The 17,501-nt window shown below is 45.2% G+C and overlaps 1 protein-coding gene across 4 annotated transcripts in view; it reads left to right on the forward strand.

Moving 5' to 3' along the window:
• Positions 1-17,501, forward strand: part of LOC138953555 (neuroglobin-like) — a 225,877-nt gene that overhangs the window by 157,771 nt on the left and 50,605 nt on the right. The window lies entirely within an intron of this gene.

The raw sequence follows: 17,501 nt of genomic DNA on the forward strand, positions 1-17,501 counted from the left end.
AAACATATCTAGATATACCATGTGCTTTCTGAAAATGTACAAACAATTAAAGACAATTGGTTAACTAGGCACTTCGCTCGCATGCTTCGTGCAGACTAGCTGGTTTAGCCTAGCGAAGCCTTAGTACTAGTAGTTTCTGTGTTGGCTGTTTTAGTGTTGATCTTTATGTTTCAAGCCGACAGATATCGCTTCTAACAACTTGTTTTCTGTGAGTTTTTTTCCTCCGATTAATGTCTTGATGATGAAATGTCCGGACTTTTTTTTTTTTAAATATTTTTTAGAAAAGTTCATTTGACACTGTGCCGACATTACTTTTTCTAAATCGAATTGATGGACGTTTTTGGTCAAACAATCTTTGACACAATACATGGATTGCAGGATCTTTTCCGTGCGTAGTTGTTTTTGTGTTTGCGTGGATAAGGCAGATCTGCACAGAAGTTGACCAAGGAGATCAGAAAAACTTCAGGCGCGGCCGGGATTCGAACCCTCGACCTTCAGACGTGTGTTAAACTCCGTGCCCTTTACACAAGCAGTAATTACCCACCTGGGACAAGCACACTTCCTCGCAGACAAAAACTTAGCATGTCTAGGTGTTAACATTCTCGGTCTCAGTCAGCCGCTAATCGCCAGGCGGCAGACAGCATACAAGTGCCAACAGTCATGCGTGCTTGCGACGCTCCAGGCGTCAAAACCTACAGCTGTCTGCCAGGGCGCAAACCTCCGAAGACAATTTTACAGAGAAGTGACATGCATGGATGCACATTTTACCAGTTGGTTAGCTAACGGCTGCGTAAGTTTTCATACACATTTGCTCTCATCGTGTCTGCCTCGGCGCCAAATTCTCGTGAAGCTCCCGTCGCTTCTGTCCGGGATGTGTAGAGAGCGCAACGCATCCTTCTGACGTTGACGTGACCCAGTTCTGAGGGTACTTTGTATTGAATTCGTCCGTTTCGTTGAGAGTGATGAGGGGGGGGGGGGGGGGGGGGGGGGGAAGAGGTGGAACTCGCATTTCGTCCGACGAAAAGATGGCCTAGTCATGATGGCAGTTAGGGCAAATAGCGTCCTTTGGGAAAAAGCTCTTTGGTTACAGTAGTTCGTCTAATCTGTCTCGTGGAGAGTGCTGCCCTTGACGTCTCGGGCGACCAAGACGTCATTTCTTTTGACACAGAGGTGACCAAGTTATGACTCCAGCGAGGGTAGCTCGTGTCCCACCCTCTATGTTTTCATTGGGGGGTGGGGGGGATCAGCCCGTTTGTTTGGAGGGATCTAGTAGAGCTATGTGCCCATTTAGAATCAAACTTAAGTGGTTTTGGCGGTAATGTTCGCGGTAGTGTACACGATGCTCGGAAGCGACGTTCTTAGCTTTGAAATCAGCACGCGCTGTTCCCAACCCGGAGTTTCAACCTTGTTTTTGTTCAAAAGAAAGGGCACCTTCGTTAAAAATAGATCTGTTCATACAATTTACTTAGAAGTTCGTCAAACTGGTACCGAAAAGGAAGCATTAAATGTTTCGGTGACAGCAGCCGTGTACCAGTACTTTGAGACACCTTGGCAGTTTTCCTTTGTCCTCTTTATTGCCATACTACAGAAGAGACGGGATCAACGCACTCTAACCGTTGGACCTCGTTTTCACCTGGTCGTGGTGCACTAATTGCAGACTGGCTTTGCTGACCCTGCAACTGAACAACATTAGCACGAAGACCAGACCGAGTGCGTTGCCCTGCCGGTACCCCGTTACCCTCGCCCGTACTATGAAATGGTCGCTTCCATTATGACCTGACAATGGCGAGGTTGATTTTTGTCTGATTACTTTCTGGCACTTTATTATCTCATTGCTGGATAATTCGGGTCGCTTCCTCCCAGTGGAAAGCTGCACTTTTTGTAGAATGACCAAGGTCTTTTACGTGCAACAAGTGGTCACACAAAGTTTGGAATTGTGATGGAGAAAGATTGAAATTGTGATGACGAAAGTTTGAGCTAGTGATGGAGAAAGTTTGGAGTTATGATGGAGAAAGTTTGGAATTGTGATGGAGAAGGTTTAGAATTGTGATGACGAAAGTTTGGGCTTGTGGTGGAAAAAGTTTGGATCGATTGAGAAGGAGAAAGTTTGGACTTTTGATGAAGATAGTTTGGAATTGTGATGGAGCAAGTTTGAAATTATGATGCCGAAGGTTTGCGCTAGTGATGGAGACAGTTTGGAATTGTGCACGAGTGACCTTGTGAAATCGTGTCTTCGGGATTGGGACCTAGTTCGGGTTCTCGTAACTTTTCCAATGCCTGAAGTGATTGCCGACCGCACGTTCCATAGCCTGTCTGAATGTGTTCAATCAAGTTGGCCGCCGTTGCCTTACGCACAAGTCCGCTTGTTGACTCAATTGATTTAAACGGCTTTCCCGTCCGGCTGAAATCAGGCCTGGAAATGTGTACACGGATCTTACGAAAGACTCGACCTGCTTCGAATACAAACACCGGAGTAGTCACCCTGTTTCTTCAACTCAAGTCACGTGAAGCCGGTAGAACGAAAGGTCTAGCTAGGTCTCGGTAAAAGAAAGTAGAGAAAGGAGAAAGTGAAGGGCAAAAAAGAGCCGTACAACGCTCACGGCTGATTGCTTGTTAGCTTCCAGCAAAGAGTGTATCCCTACGGAGGGATACACTCTTTGCTTCCAGGAATGTTCTGCCCGCTGGCTGGGTCGGAGAGGCCGTAACAAAATGAAGGTAACGAGGCTTGCAGCGATTGTTATCTAGGAGGACTTGATGATGAAGGGGCTTCATCACGACGAGCTTCCGATGGGTCTACACGGTCAGTCGGTGCTGTCAGCTACACCGCACAACTTGACAACGGGAGTGAGTTGTGAGACTCTGTCGTCGCTGGCACTATCTTTGCTATCGTCACCGAGTCTCAAGAAGAAGAAGAAAGAAGAGGGTACAGACAGACAGACGGACAGAATACTGAGCACCCAGGAACACACAGTCACACACACTGAGAGAAATAAAAAGAGAGAGAGAGAGAGAGAGAGAGAGAGAGAGAGAGAGAGAGAGAGAGAGAGAGAGACGGCCGTAGGGGTGGGGATGGAGAAGAAAGTAATTGGGAAGCTTGAGAAAAAGAATAAGAAAAGAAAAATTGTTGATTCACTGGCTGAGCACCTAGGAAGAAGATTACATTTGATCGATCGAGTACAATATAGTTTGTTTCTTCGGCAGACATCACAGGAAATGATGAAAAATGAGTTTTTCTTTCAAGTCTGGGGACTTCCTTCCGTGGGTATTGAAAATATTGCGCTCCAATATGTTCCCCGATATTGCACACTAAATTGCAGGCATACTGTGGTTCTTTTATGTCAAAAGATTTATAAACAAAATATAAACAAGAGGCGAAGCCTTCAAGGCTCACGTAAGAAATCGACAAACAGTAACACAAACTCAATCACTCCGTCACACACACACACACACACACACACACACACACACACACACACACACACACACACACCTACACACACACACACACACACACACACACACACACACACACACACACACACACACACACACAGTAAGCATAGGTGACACTGCAAGAAAGCGAGACACTAGATCTAGATCTGTCTGTCTGCATGTGTAGCCTACTTACAGGGACACGACTGCCAACTAGTCTCGGCCCGCTCAAAATAACAATGACCGAGACTTTCAGTAATTCCTTCGCGTGACGTCTAACCCTCTTACGCCATAATGTGACGTCTTCAAATGTTAAAGTTTCTATCACACACACACACACGCACAGACAGACAGAGTTTACCATCGCATAGGCTACACTTACGTGAGCCAAAAAAGAGAATGAAGATGTCCTTTTCGCTGCAATGAGGTTATGTATTGAGCAAGAGAGTGCGCACATTAAGAACCCCAACTTACCCTTGTTGAGGGGTCGAGGACGGCCCCTCTTTCTTCAATGGGGTGATAGCGGTGAACACGTGTCGTTGACGTTGTTTGCCGTTCTCATGAGATCAGTTACTTTTGTTTTGTTTCGTTTTTCCCTCCTAATTTGTGCATTTTCACAACAGGCTTTTCTGTTTCATCTGTCATACATGGTTTCAATTGGGAAAAAAACCGAAACAAAACAGAAGTAACTGATCTCGTGAGAACGGCAGTGCACTCGAGAAGGTTTGGAAAAAAACACGACAGGGGTGTCTCTTTCAACTCGAAAGGGGCCCCACAACATGTGGCAGACTGAACAATCCACCAAAGCGATTCGTTCCCAAGTCCGGCATTCGTCGAAGATTGCTTGACCAAACCTTTTCAGTGCCTCAGAGAAACAGGCGAATCTATGAGCTAAAGCGGGTAAAGTGTAGCAGACGACAGGCGGATGGACTGAGTTATCATGACTCACAGCCATATAGTTTGACCGTTTCTGGAATCTACAAATACATATATAGTTTGTGTTAGAATGTGTAATCAAACACCATACAGAATAAAGTTATTCGACATTGATACTCTTTGTCATAACAAGAAGACTACCCCCCCCCCCCCCCCCCTTAAAGTGTTCTTCCGTTCGCTTTTTTTATCGTCTGCCGAGGCGAGGTCAGCCGATAGCGCCGCGTGACCCCAGAAATTGCATACACTGCTCCGACACACACTACATCAGTCACAGGAGGTTGCGTCGATCGGTAGAAGTATCCAATTTCTAGGTGCATGTTTCACAATCTTCTGTTTCGCCTGAAGTCAGTGGTACTGGCAACAGTAGAAAGTGTAAACAACACAGCAAACGAAGACTTGCAACTCGGCATTAGTCGGGAACATTCTCACTTTTCTCTGCAGCCGATACGCAAAGTAAATCGAATCAAGTCGAAAGCAGCCAATCTCTCTCTTCAAATAGTGATATTCCAAATGAACCATGCATTATTTTGGATCTGGATCAAGTAGCAAATAGTTGTGAAGTTAAAACAAACGAAGAGGACAGCTTCCTCACTTCCCCTCTGCATAACTATAACTTTGAAGTTGCTATCAGACAAAGGCCATCTATCCATTGCCACTCCTGTCAAAGATTTTTGTTTGTAAAACAGTGTTACTCATGGAAAAGCAAATATAGTATGGATACATTCAGGCAAAGTTTGGGACTTGACAAAAATGCTGTCTCGTGCCTAACATGTCATTCACACCTGTCAACTCAAAATGGGCAATACATGCAAGTTTTCATAGAAATAACACTTGATCCTATTCCAGAGGTTCTCAAATGTCTCACACTTTCTGAAAAAAAGTTAATTCAAGTTGCAAACTTCAGATTTTCCTGACTGCCAGGTGGTCAGTTTTGTGAGCGTGGCAGTGTTTTGCATTTACCTGTGAATGTGTCGGATATTCTTAACCAACTTCCTCTGCATCAAACTGAAACCGAACACGTATCTATCTGTTATGAAAATGGACATACTAGAGTTATTTCCAAACATAAAGTTTCACCTGACAACATTTTATTCGCTTTAAAGTGGTTAAAAGCCAATAATCCAATCTACGCAGACTTGGACTTGCACAATGCTGGATCAAAGCTAAGCAAGTCACATGGTGATAGTATTTGTTGGGATTTTGAACAAAACTTTAAAGAAACACAACATGAAGTTATGGTTTCTGCTGATAACTCTGCATCACAGTCAAGCCTTGAACGAGTTACACACACTTCGTGACCTATGTTGTACTAGAGGAATACCCGGCTTCGCCGGGTGAATCGCGAGACAGAGACAGCGTGGCGGTTCACCACAATCATCTTTGAAGGCGAAGTCCTCTCAAACGGGATTGAGAACTTTAGAGCTTATTTCTAAGCCCTATATTAACTGTTATGGCTTCTCAAAGGCCAGAACATACAGACAGTTAAAATTAATATTAAAAGTCCTACGGTTTTGAGCCATTAAGGACTTGAGTGTTTGTCCGCTCTCAAAAAGAGGAAAGAAAGAAACAAAAAATAAGGAGAGGAGGGCAGGGGGTGGGGTTGAGTTGATAATGCTCTGTGGAATTTGTTAAAATGAAAAGTAGTTAAGATGTTTCTTGGTAAGAATTATAAGTCTGTATTCTATATCTTGAATAACGGGCTTGTAATATTATTTATTTTTATTTCAAATCGAGTTAAAAAGTGGAACCTTTCAGGATCACCAATAAAACCAAATAGATGAGCAAGTAAGAGGAACACGAACAATAAATCTCAAAACTTTTTACAAATAAAAGGATTAAGATGTAAGCCACGAAGGCCGTGGTAATAAAAACAATATGTACAGTTTGGCGACTAGTGGGCCTTGGGTGAGGATATGTTGTCTAGAAGGTAGTCGCTGGAATCAGGAGGGATGGCGGGAGCCACTCGACCTCAAACTGAAACACGCTGATGTGATAATCTGGGCTTAGTTATACCCACAGCCCCATGTCCGAGTCCCTGACCAGTCGGCACAGCAGCAAGCTGTGTGACCAGCCTAGAGAACTGCTACTGCGCAGATAATCCTGGGGACTCAGACCATGGAGCTGCATATGGTCATATAAGGTTTTAAAGGTAATTCTATTTGTAGCGCATGGAGCGAAAATGTGTTGAAATGAATAGGGTTCTCCACAATGGCAGGACTTGTTAAAGATATGGAAGCGGCAGCCGCCGGCACGGAGGCGTCTGAAGATAGTGAGGAGGTTTGTTGGGAGATCGGGGTGTAGATCGTTCATATCAATGGGTTGATAGGACAGAGATGTTACGTACTGACTTCGAATGAGTTTACGGATTTTACTGTAGAACTCGGTTACTGAGTAGCCGATGTTAGTGTTAGCTGGGCTAGATTCTGCCGCTTCTTTGGCAGCGACATCCGCCAGTTCATTTCCCCGGACCCCTACGTGAGAGGGGACCCAGAGAAATGATACGGATGTGCCGGATGAGATTAACTGGTGACATATAAAGAGGATTTCTCTTTGTAGCTCTGCCCGATTTGATGTGTTTCGATGCAGAGCTTGTAATGAAGAGCGCGAGTCAGAGCAGAAAACTACCGCACGCGGTGTGACTGGGAGGTCATTTATAAAAGTGCATGCCATGAGCAAGGCAAATAGCTCGGCTGAGAATATGGAGATGTCTTTATTAAGAGTATATTTCCTTGAGATTTTGAGATCTGGGATCACAAAGGCGCAGCCAACGCTGCCGTCTGCAAATTTGGATCCGTCAGTAAAGACTTTTAAATGCTCCGAGAATTTGTAGTTTAGGGTTTCTTTTGTAACAGTAGCTAGGTAGACGGGGTTATCTTTTTTGGTAGTATTATCTTCACTGTCGTATATGATAGTAGGGGTTTCCTCAAGCCAAGGCGGGTAGGAGGGCGGGGGGACCCTGGCCAGCTCACTGACCTTCACCCCGCTATCGGCTAGAATGCGGTTTACTGTGTCGGATAAGGGTAGCGTTTTGGCCAAGAGTTGAGTGCTATGTTTGGTGTTGGCCTCATAATTTTGGTGCTGAGGAAAAAAGTCAGTCAGGACCTCGCAGGCAGAGTTCTCTACCGCGTGGGCTCTGACAGCATACTGAGCTGAACGGAGTTTTATCTCATCCACAAGGGGCAGCCACCCACACTCGCTGTAGACTCGACTCTTACTCGCTTGTTGGGAGAGTCCCAGAGCTATTTTGAGCGCCCTGCACTCTATAATAGCCAGTTTTTTCATGAGCGCCGGGCGCGTCGCGAAATAAGCTTCGCACCCGTAAAGGAGGCGGGAGCGAATTAATGCCCGCACTACCTCTGTGACACACTTACGCCCTCTGGCCCAGGATTGGGACGCCAGGTAGCGTATGATATAAAGATCCTTGTTGGCCTTATTGATCAGATGTTCGATATGACTGGTCCAGTTAAGTCGGGTATCGATGATAACGCCGAGGAACTTAACTTCTGAGCTCGGTTTGATAATATCACAACCTATCTTTATACTGCAGTTCCTGTACAGTTGTCTACGGGAGACAACAAGAAAGACTGTTTTATTTGAGGCTAGTTGGAAGCCGTTGGTGTACATATATTGACAGAGGTTGTCGATTTTAGTTTGGTAAGAAGATAAGTCAACAGTGTTGGTAACTCTGTTATGGCGTGGTCTATTAGTGTCTATTAAGGCGAGGTCGTCCGCATACAGAAGTACACTGGCACCGTCAACCTTAACAGAAGTAATGTCATAGAGCATGATGCTGAATAAGTTTGGCGCGATGATACTGCCCTGGGGAACCCCCATGTCCAGCGCATGGGTTTCGGACACCGAAGAGCCCACCCGGACAGACATCTTGCGATTGCTGATGAAGTTTTTGATGAATTGGTACATGTGGCCAGAGACACCGATTCTGCCGAGTTTTAGGAGTAGACGAGCATGCCAGACGCTGTCGTACGCAGATTTAATATCAAAGAAGGTTCCAAGAAGAGAATTATTACTATGTGCCAAGGTCTTTTTGATTTTTTCAGTGACGTGCACAATGTGGTCCGCACACGAACGACCTTGCCTAAAACCTGCCTGGCATGTAGGAATGATATTGTGTTTATTGAGGTGGAACTCCAGCCTCTGGTTCACCACACGCTCAAAGATCTTGCTGAGGTGGGGGGTTAGTGATATGGGGCGGTAACTGCCAGGTAGATTGCCCGGTTTTCCGCTCTTCAATACTGCTACTACTTGTGAGTCTGACCACGCTGCGGGGATAGTATCCTTTAACCAGCATAGGTTGAAAAACTGAGTGAGCAACTTAACAAAGTTAGGTGGTAGATGTTTTATCATGTGATATGATATTGGGTCTAAACCTGTGGATTTTTTTGGGTCTTTCACAGAAGAGATGGCGTTTTGGACTTCTTTTGCCTTAAACATGCAGTTTATAGGCAACTGGTTGTCATCTGGGGGGTATGTGAAACCCTTCTCCTGATCTAACCTATAATTGAGTCGTTCAGTATCTAGGGATTTTGATTGACTATTTTTGGCAAAGGTATCTGCTAATAGGTTTGCCTTTTCAGAGTCAGTTGTGGTCATTTTATCACCCGATAGTAGTGGCTTTTCTTTAGTTCTGTATCTACATTTAAATCTGCGGATTTTCTTCCAGATTTTGCCACAGTCTTTGTAATCTTTAGTTTCTTTGTGGACAAAGTTTTCCCAGTTTTGAAGTTTAGCCTCAGCGGTGATCTGGTTAAATTGTATTTCAGCTGACTTCATATTCGTGAAGTTAGCGTCTGAGCAGTGCCTGAGATATGTCCTAATGTGATATCGCTTGTTTGCCAAGGCTTCATCACAGTCTGCATTCCACCACTCATTCCTTTTGGCCTTACAGTTAGGATTTACTGATTTAAGCGGAATGTGATTATTGGCAGCAGTGAGTATACATTGACGTATGTTATTGTAAGAGGCTTCGATGTCATCCGTAAGGAGAGTTTCCTCCCTGACACCCTCGAGCTCCGCACGGAAGCTGTCCCAATTTGCCTGTTTGTAATTGTACTTTTTTCTGACCTCCGAGTTATTGCGATTAGGGGCGAAGTGGCGGAAGGTAAGAACAATGGGTAAGTGATCGGAGCCGAGGGCGTCCGGGAAAACGTTCCAGTCGATGTCAGTGACTATGGCATTTGAGCAAAGGGAGAGATCGATTGCTGACGGGGAATGGTCAGCTCTGTCTGGAAGTCTGGTTGCCGAGCCATCGTTTAGTATACAAAAGTCAGTTTCCAAAATGACGTCAGCAAGGTTGCTATTGGCATGTTTGTATCTAGGGTTAGCAGAGTCCCACAGAGGGTGGTGATTATTAAAATCACCCATCACGCACCAGTGTGCCCTGCCATGATCCAGGGATTTTAGCCAGTCGGTAGTTCCTTTTTTATTACACCCGTGGGGGTAATATATGTTAACTATGTTGAGGTTTTTGGATCCTTTTATTTCGATTTCAACAGCACATGTACTGAGATTTTCTGAACTAGGGATGAGAGGTGCAAAGGGTTTGTAATTCAAGGAAGACTTTAGATAAATAGCTGTTTGAATGAGTTGCCCTGAGCCCTTTTGCTCTACTATGGGAGGGAAGTCAAAACCATCTATAGAAGGCAGTAGGGAGCGTTTTCTCTTGACTGACTGGATAACTAAGATGTCAGCAGAGTGATTTGATATATAATTATATAGCTGAGAGAAGTTAGAGTTGATAGAGCGACAGTTCCACTGTAATATGATAAATCCGTGACCGCTTTCACCTTGTTCAGCCATTTTAACACGCACAAAGAAGGTAAGTTAAAGGGCAGATTTAAAATAGGTTAAAAAGTGGTTTTAACAGCTTTCATGTCCGTCACGGACAACTGCTTGGCACCAGCAAGAGCGCCCAGCGCCAGAGTGGCGCCGCCCGGAATGAAGCGTTCAACCTTGGTGTTGGAGAGTTGTGTGTATGTAGCTGAGAGGGAGTCGATCAGGTCGAGAGGACTCTGCATCTGTCTGGCCTTAACCATGAAGCCGAGGCACTGCTCGATGAAACCTTGAAGGCCTCTTTGTTGTTCATTTAAATTTGCATATTGCTCTCCTGTTTTTAGCTTATCTAGTGCAGCGTCGGCTAGCTCAAGCTCTGCCTTCTCCTGCTCCTCCCTCATCTGCTGCTTTATTTCCTGTTCAGTTTTAAGTTTGTATTCTCTGAATCTCTGGGCCAATCCCTCCTCCATTCTCCCCATCAACCTCTCGAAGAGCTGCTCTTCTTTCGAGTCCTCCTTCCTGTTCTGGGCTTTGCGTAGGAGGGAGGCCTTTAACCCGGGGGTCCCATGAAGCGGCGCCTCTGCCCGAGCCGTCTGAGACTTACAGGGCGCCTGGGGGCCAGGATTTGGATTTTGCGAAGTTGTTTGGTGCTTCGCGGTTGCAGCAGAACTGTCCGCATGAACTGGAAGGAGTGTATTGTCATGTTCGGTCATTTTGTTTTTGATTTCTTGTATTTTATTTACTTGCCCACCCAGGGGGGGTCTCTGGACAGCCAAAGAGTACCCGGACCGGGGGGTTGAGGTCCGCCGGATCGGTTGCGGAGGGGGACGCCAGAAGGAGTCCCTCATTTCCGCTGGGGCAGTCGCTGTTTTATTTTGTTGTTTGGCGAGCTCGCGCCGCGCCCGATCCAGGGCCTCAGAATATGGTATGTATGCTGCCGACCTGATCTTATTGGCCTGCAGCCTCAGTCTCATTTCCGGGCATCCAAGATAAGCGGCGGAATGCTCGCCCTTGCAGTTTACGCAATGTTTGGCCTTGGTGCACGTCGCTCCGTCGTGGCCCTTGGAGCCACATCGGGGGCAGATCTGCACTTTTGATTTGCATTGTTGTTTTAGGTGCGATAGTCTCTGGCACTTCGTACAGCGCCGCACTGGAGGAGTGTAGGGTTCGACGCCGTACACCTCACTCTCCAGAACGACGCTGTCTGGAAGAATCGCCGTTGTAAACGTGACACGGACCGCCTGAGACGGTTTCCCATCCCTAAGGAGAAGACGGCGAAAAGATCGAACCGAGGAGGGGCCCTTTTCTACAAGACTCCCATCCTCCATCCGGACGCGCACGCCCACTGCCATCTCAGACAGGTCTGTTCCTGAATGTATTGTGGGTATGCGTTTAATGACACCTTCGGTTGTTACCTCCGGACGGTGGCATTTCACTTTGATGCCGCCGATCGAGTCCAGCCTCAATAGCTTGTTTTGTTGTGATGCTGAGGAGCACCCTACCAGGACGCTCCCAGCTGCCAGCATGCGTATTTCTTTGACCTCGCCGATGGCAAGGTCAAAAGTTTTTTTCCTCCTGAGGCCGAGTCCCTGCAATGTTGCAGGGCCCTCCTTCAGGTCCTGCACCACCACGGGGAACTCTAAGAAGGAGGGAGGAGGTTGCTTGGGTTGGTAAAGAAGTTTTCTTCGGGGTCTTTGTTTTGTGTGTGTGTGTGTATTGGCAGGTGGTAGTGGCTGTTGAGTTGTCTGGTTTTCTTGTGATTCAGTTAGGGGTTGGGAGGTGTCGACCCCCCGGGCAGATGTTGCATGGGAAATACCTGTGTTTCCCTGAAGAGGGGGACCCTCGCAGAGGACCTTTTGCTTCTTTTTCTTTTTGGGCTTCTTACGATTGACTTCGGTGAAGTCTTCCTCAAAATGATCAGTAATCTGAGAGCGTGGGGGGCTATCCCGGAAGAGAAGAGATTCCGGAGAGCTCTGCCCCCCCTCAGGGTCGTCCTCCCGCAATCTCTTTCTCTTGAAAGGAGAAGATATGCTGGTTTTCTCATTGGTGATTGCTTTATTAAGCTGTTTGGATTTTGGGGACTGACCAGTCCGGCTGGCCCGGTCAGTCTCATTCAGTGATTCCATGGGAATATCTGGGGCGCGGTCAGAACCGCTTGCTGTTTGGTCCATATTAAGGGACCAATCTTGCTCCCTCAGAGCAGTGGTGTCCGTTGGAAGGTAGTTATCTACCCAGATGAACGTTTCCCGCCTATCAGCAAAGGTGGTGTTTGGCAGTTTGTGTTTAGCAACTTGGCTCATCACTTACAAGGTACGGTACGGTCACCAAGAAAAAACAAGCCAAACAGCTCAGGGTTAAAAAGGCAGGATAAAAGCAGGGTAACAAAAGCGTCCCTAGACAAAGAGTGAGCTGAAGCTCACCCCTCTAGCGACTTTCACTTCTTTCACATACAGACAGACAAAAGCCGCCAGACCCCATCACAAACAGAACTCTACAATCCACAGGTGTTGCCTCCACACACACACACACACACAGACACAGAAGCCGTATATATCTATCTATATATATAAATATATAGAGATAGATGACAGTGGATTTTTCGATAAATAGATTCGACCTTTGCACTTTTACAGTGAGGACAACTTACGGGTACATGCAAGGAAAGCCCACAACTTCTAAGGCGAACAACTCTGCAGAGTCTGCTGTGAAGGGCGACGGTAGTCTCCCTGTCACACTCGACCCCCTTTGAATGAACTTTGTCCCCAAAGTTCCGAACCATGGACCCGCCAAGCTTAAGTCCCTCCCAGGTTGGTGGAATGGGAACAGCACGAAAATGATTCACTGTTATGGCTTCTCAAAGGAAGGCCCGAACATACAGACACACCAAAGCCGCCAGACAACATCACAAACAGAACTCTACAATCCACAGGTGTTGCCCACACACACGCACACACACAGAAGCCGTATATATATATGTACTAGATGAATACCCGCTTCGCCGGGTACGGCTTCGCCGGGAAGAAGTCGAGCCGAATACCCGGCTGCGCCGGGGACCCGGCTTTGCCGGGTGTACGCCGGTTTCGCCGGCGCACCGCACGAAGGAAGGGAGATAAACGCGCAAAACACTGGAGAAGAGTAATACCCGGCTTCGCCGGGACAGTGACCTTCTAAAAATAGTATAACGGGAATATGGATTGAGCGTTGTCGGCGGTGACCTTCTAAAAATAGAAACGGGAATATGGATTGACGCCACACGAAGGAAGGGAGATAAACGCTGAAAACACTGGAGAAGATAAGGAAGAGTTACTGGGAATGGATCCAGAGAAAAACCAAAATCGGTTCAGCGCTGCGCGCTGAGAGCACGTGTTGAAATATCTCATCGACCAGGTTGTGTCCGGGGTGTACCTGAATATGGCCACCAAATTTGAAAGAGATCCATCGAGAACTTTGGCCGTGCATTGCGGATACACACACACACACACACACACACACACACACACACACACACACACACACACACACACACACACACACACACACACACACACACACACTCAGACACAAGTCGTACATATATATAGATATCTATATATCTATAAATATATATAGATAGATGACAGTGTATTTATCGCGTGGCTATAAATTGATTCGACCTTTGCACTTTTACAATGAGGACAACTTACGGGTTCAAGGAAAGCGTTCTGGACAGTGCAGTGACATTCTAAAAATAGTAACGTAGTAACGGGAATATGGATGGACGCCACACGAAGGAAGGGAGATAAACGCAAAACACTGGAGAAGATAAGGAAGAGTTACTGTGTATTGATCTGGGAAGATGAACAGAAAAACCAAAATCGGTTCAGCGCTGCGCGCTGAGAGCACGTGTTGAAAATTCTCATCGACCAGATTGTGTCCGGGGTCTACCTGAATATGCCCACCAAATTTGAAGCAGATCCATCGAGAACTTTGGCCGTGCATCGCGAACACACACACACACACACACACACACACACACACACACACACACACACACACACACACACAAGTCGTATATATATATATATATATATAGATAGATGTCCAGAGGTCTAAACATAGCCCTGTGAATATACTTATACGAGATTGAAAATGGAGAGTAAATGGCATTTTCATGGCTTTTTGCTGAGGGCAGAAATGGATTCAGTGACATGCAAGAGACAGAAAAATATGGCTTTCATTTTCAATGTACGTGTACTTGCGAAACAGACTTTACAATGTGGACTCTCGGTTCAGAAAAGATATGATGTAGGCCCCTATTTGCTTCAGTCAGCAGAAGCATATATGACAAGTTACTTCTCAGACAAGATGCATCAATCTACATGAAAATCGGGGTCCTGATTTGGCCTATTATGGTCCGCTGGACCCGAAAAGCAACAGCTAACTAACTAACTAACTAACATGAAAATCCGATCTCCATTTGCAACTGGAAGACAAAGTAGAATTTTGTGCAAAGGATACTAATAATATTAATACCACTTCATCTTTGCTTGACAGCTCTAACATGTTCATGAAGAACATTCGAGGGACAACTGCTTACTTTCACATGTATCCGTACATCACTGCTTCTTTTATTATAACACGGCTTCGACCCCTGTTGATTTTAATCAACCAAATTTCTTGTTGCTTCTTACACTGAGGCTGAACCAGGGAGAGGACTGTGTTTCGCGACTACCAAATTCTCATCTAATTCAAAGAGAGAGGGAGGGAGAGATACAGAATGAGAGAGAGAGTTACTCCCTGGCGACAGGCTAATAGAATCGTTGTGCTCGAATTTGTTCCTAATTATTTTGGTCTTAAACTTTACGGACTTACTTGAAACTTGCTTGATTACTTGGTATTTTGGCCGTAGATATCGATTTTGTCTTGGGAAAAGAAGGACTGTGAACCATGTGTATGCAAAGCGCTTTGTCCCCAACGGGCCTTTGATTGGCTTACGCTTTGTTTCTCCTCGGACTTTGCTGGAAGAAAACCCAGTGCCTTTGAAAAATGACTTCTACTTACTGAATGCCGTTTCGTGTGTGTATGGCGCAGGGAAGGGGGACGGGGAGAGAGAGAGAGAGAGAGAGAGTGTTTGTATCTGTATCTGTATGCGTGTGTGTGTATGAGTGTGTTTGTGACATTTTATATTAAGAATGCACTGTTCGCAAAATTCTTCGTGTTTGTTTGATTGTTTGTTTGTTGATCAGTTTGTTTGTTAAGCGCGGCACTCTTTTTTCTTTTCTTCTACCATTACGCGCGCACACACACATACACATACACACACACACACACACACACACACACACACACATACACACACACACACACACACACACACACACACACTAGCGGCACATGTCGCGCCCAATTATACACATCAAAAGGCTTTACCACACACCAGTGGAACTGGATTGTCAGCAAAAACATGATTCGGCAAATGTCTAAATTGCAGGAAAACTCCAAATGACAGAAAGTTTCTCTCTAGAAAGTTTCTATCAAAGCCATGAAATTGTGTTCGTTCTTCCGCAACATTGTTGGGGAAGGGCTCCTAATATGGACCACTTTTTGTTTCATGCTGATAACTATCTTGTTTTCTTGCGAATAAGTTTCATTTTGTGTTTGGTAGTCCTTCTCTCTTAGGTTAACCGTTAGGCCTATTTAGGGTGAAATAGCTTTGATGGACATTCAGCAACAATTGAATACAGAAAAAAATCACAAATGGTCCATATTTGGAGCCTGGGCGCCTAATATGGACCAGTTAAGCGGCCTTCACAAATCACTGTAAAAAGCCCCCTATACTTCAAAATAACATGATACATCGCAGTGTACAAGTCAGACTAATTAAAATATGCTTTAGATGTATCTGTGTCGGGTTGATGAGAGCATTTTTTGAAGCACACCAGGAAACTGAAGAAGCTTATCAAAAACAGAGTGAAAATAAGTGAAATTATTGACTTCCACGAAAAGAAGACTTTTTTTCTTCTTTTTTTTAATCTCGAGGGCTAGTTATAGGTTATTTCCAGCAAGCTTCCAAATGAAATAATGAAAATAGCCTCTAGCTTTTATTTTCTTCGATTTGTTGAAGGTGGTCCATATTAGGGGACTCGCACATACTTTGAGATTTTGCTATTATTTTTTGTTTGCAGTAGAAACTCGAGGTCAACACTGCTAAAATTTAACAAATACGGTCTTAGCTGTCATATATAGCAATTTTTGTGTGATAAAAGCTTTGGCTGTGGACAGAAACGAGTCCGTTTTAGGCGGCAAATTTAGAGTGAACGCTGCCAAAAGTGAAAAAAAAGGGAAAAAGCCTAACGGTTTTGAGATTTGTGTTTCTGCAACTGTTTTGACATGTGCAAGTTATCCAGAGAGGGTGAATACAGCCAATGAAATTGTTTTGAGCGCTCTAGCGCCGTTAGTTTGTCAGAACAGGAGGTGGTCCATATTAGGAGCCGGTCCATATTAGGAGCCCTTCCCCTACTTGGATAACAAACCCGTGTGTTCGTTCTTCCGCAACATTGTACTTGGATTACAAACGCGAATTGTATGGAGAGAAAAAGTGTTCTCATTCAAACTCTCGTCATGTATTGCTGGGCCTTGCGCATGTGCAGGTAATGTGTCAACGATTTTATGACCAATCACCCGTCGTGTGACGTGTGTGTGTGTGTGTGTGTTTGAAAGCGAGAGAGAGAGAGAGAGGTTTCTGATACTAAGTTACGTGAAATAACCGTGTTCCACGGACTAACAACAGCAGAACAGTATCCCAAGTATCACTTTAGCGATCAACTTGCGTGGGATCCTGAACTCAGGTAAAATGGGTTCCTTCCCTTCGGGTCTCATTTATCCCTGACAGGATGCCTTCGTTTTCTTTCTCTGGAGAAGAAATCGATATTTTTTTTCTTTACCTATTTAGAGCTTTTCGTTATGTGTTATTGATACAATTGCAAGCAGATTCGCGATCGTCGATAATGATTTTTCATGGTGTTGTGTACTTTTTAAATTACAAAGGAATTGTTAAAGTAAGACAGTTTCAAGCGAGCTATCTTTCGCGGATGTATTTACTGTGCAAACAACTCTAGATATGGCAAAAGTGTCATGTGATAATCAACGTTGTCACGTGATCATAACAAAATGGCTACGGAGCGGACGATACTTTTTCCGTAACCAGTTGGGAGTGATGCAACAATATCACGGTCTCCTTCCCACAGCAGTTTCAACATTTCTACTTGTTTTGACCTTAGAACGATGTCTTTATCATACCTGTGAAGAACAGAACGAAGATCACTGTCGAAGTCGGTCATTCTGCAATCACTTTCATCTTTTGT

The sequence above is a fragment of the Littorina saxatilis genome, linkage group LG17 (assembly GCF_037325665.1).
Source record: "Littorina saxatilis isolate snail1 linkage group LG17, US_GU_Lsax_2.0, whole genome shotgun sequence".
NCBI classification, from domain to species: Eukaryota; Metazoa; Mollusca; class Gastropoda; order Littorinimorpha; family Littorinidae; genus Littorina; species Littorina saxatilis.